General features: G+C 30.0%; 1 long non-coding RNA gene across 1 annotated transcript; it reads right to left on the bottom strand.

The window, feature by feature from the left end:
- Window positions 1–775: 775 nt before the first annotated feature.
- Window positions 776–2,461, bottom strand: LOC139505190 (uncharacterized). The gene is made up of 2 exons (XR_011659603.1): window positions 2,224–2,461; window positions 776–1,600 (listed from the first exon to the last, which is right to left on the bottom strand). It is a non-coding gene; the product is annotated as an uncharacterized lncRNA (long non-coding RNA).
- Between the last annotated feature and the right edge of the window lie 371 nt (window positions 2,462–2,832).

The following is a 2,832-nucleotide window of genomic DNA, read 5'->3' as shown; positions in this document are numbered from 1 at the left end:
ATGACTAGTCCTCCATTTGTTTGCTTGTATTCCATGCTTGTGGAGCGCTGAGTTGCTTCTAGCTTTTTTAGCAGTGCTTTATCTACATTAAGGGAATAATTCTTTATGATCTCTCTGTGTATTTTTGCATCCTATTTCCTTCTTACGACTTGCATTTCAGAATTGCTCGCCATTTTTATATTTGTTGTCTGACTTGGAGAAAAAACCTCTTCCCACAAAACACAAAAACGTTCAGGAAATGTTCTAGGAACGTTTCTGTTTCGTTGTGAGAACGTTGTGATTTAACATTGTAGAAACGTAAAAGTGTGGACTACCAGTTACGTTGAAAGAACGTTATGATATAACGTTATGGAAAACCAACCTGGAACCTAAATAGAACCTTGTGTAACCAAACTGGAACCTTGATAGAACCTTGTATAACCAATCTGGAACCTTAATAGAACCTTGTGTAACCAATCATAAACCTTTATAGAACCTTGTGTAACCAATCTGGAACCTAAATATAATCATTTGCTATCAATCTGGAACCCAAATTTAGCCTAGTCCCAGACAACCTTTGTATGTTGGCACAACAATGGCCCAACGTATCTACATTCATTGGCTCAACGTTGTTTTTCTCTCCATCTTCCTGAACATGCATGAACATTTTGCCACTGGACGTTTTAGCAAACAACAATCAATTAATCTTTCTCGCCAGGAATTGTACCCATATTTGAATGAATTAAATCAACACATTCATGTTACCTATTTTTCTTAAATAATGAATACAAAGATATGAATACAAATACATAATTTATTTTAGCTAGACAAGGAGCAAATTCTTAAAAGTTTAATTTTATGTATCTACACGTTGCAACATCAGATCTAGAATGAAAATTATAAAGTATATTCATGATGTTTCATTTCTGTAAATGTAATTCACTTCATCAGGTTCATACAGTTATTTCCTAGTTCTGTAATTCACTTCTGACATCAGTTATTTCCTAGTTCTATAATTTCACTTCATCATCTTCATACAATTACTTCCTAGTTCTATAATTTCATTTCATCATCTTCATACAATTACTTCCTAGTTCTATAATTTCACTTCATCATCTTCATACAATTACTTCCTAGTTCTATAATTTCATTTCATCAGATTCATAAAATTATTTCCTTGTTCTGTAATTTCACTTCATCAGGTTCATACAGTTATTTCCTAGTTATATAATTCACTTCATCAGGTTCATACAGTTATTTCATAGTTATATTATTCATTTCATTAGGTTCATACAGTTATTTCCTAGTTCTGTAATTTCACTTCATTCGGTTCGTACAGTTATTTCCTAGTTCTGTAATTTCACTTCATTCGGTTCGTACAGTTATTTCCTAGTTCTGTAATTCACTTCATTCGGTTCAGACACTTACTTCCTAGTTCTGTAATTTCACTTCATCAGGTTTATACAATTATTTCCTAGTTTTGTAATCTAACATGGGTTGTATTCACAAGAGTGTTTCTTTTGTTTTCTGCTACACTTTCATTTGGCACTTTTTCTGAATCCGTCTTTTGTTTAATTCTTATCCAGTGTAGCAAATCTTCATAAAAATTATTTCACTGCCCCTGTAATAAAGAAATGAACAAATGAGTACTCAATGTATACTTCTTATGAATATAATAAATCTTAAAAGACTCTTGTTTAAAACTAGACTATACAAGGCGATGCCATAGGGATAAGGCACTCATACCACATCTTCCAACATCTATTTAGATTGTTAGGCTTCACTGTGATAGCTAAGTTTAGCAGGAAAATTGAGGGTAGATATGGATACAGGAAACAGAACCATGTAGAAAAATGTTCTAACTAAATGAATATTTCTAGTGAAAAAAATACAAAGTCAAATCTAAAAACAATAGCATTATCGGTATTATAATATTTAACATTTTAATTTTGCATGTATATTTGCAAATTTCGAATCGGAATACTAAAAGTAATTTATTGTGCATTTTGTCCTATTCTTTTAAATTTGTATGACCTAAAAATATTTAAACAACATTCTGAAACAGTATGTAATAAGGAAAATTCGAAAATACACTAGGGTTATAAATGCAATCTTCACATCTAACAAAGATTTCAGAAATAAAAATAAGTTTTATTTGTGGTTAAAAAACATGTATTATTTGTCATTCATAATCATATACGTATACATGGTATATCAGAATTGTTAAAGTAACACTCAACTTACATGTTTCTTTCTCTTTAGATGATGCGATTTTCTCTTTTGTTTTCTTTGTTATCACTGCTTTCTTACAAATACACGACAGGAAATAGTCTCAAAAGTGACTATCCCATTACACTTAGATTTCCTATAACCTTAATTACCATAGCAACTATCTTTGAAATTTGTCTGACATCTGGTCAACATCATTCTATAGGTCAACCTTATCAGAATATGCTTGATTAACATAATGGCTGTATCAAATATCATTATATAATTGCTAATTATGTTTCACAAATCAAAGTTGAATGAAAAAATTTATAATAAATAATGAGAATAATGAATTTTAACTTTTAATCGAGTAATCTATATGTTTAAGGAACAAACAGTTATTTTGTTCTTAATACAGTGTCGGTTTTTTAGTTTTAAAAACTATCAGCATTCACTTTCTGAAACAAAATAAAGGTTTGATTAACATGCAAGACGGCAAACATCTTCATGATCTTACTTGCATTTTTTGCTATTAATTTGCTATTTTTTTGGAAAGATTATTTTTTTCAAAAAAAATGAGGAACATTATTCGAACGTTTTAAGAATGTTAGTAAAGTAACGTTAAAAAGTAACTAATATTAAACG

This window comes from Mytilus edulis, unplaced genomic scaffold (assembly GCF_963676685.1).
Source record: "Mytilus edulis unplaced genomic scaffold, xbMytEdul2.2 SCAFFOLD_198, whole genome shotgun sequence".
NCBI lineage: Eukaryota > Metazoa > Mollusca > Bivalvia > Mytilida > Mytilidae > Mytilus > Mytilus edulis.
The sequence above is the reverse complement of the archived record's forward strand: the minus strand, read 5'-3'. Positions and strand labels throughout refer to the sequence as shown.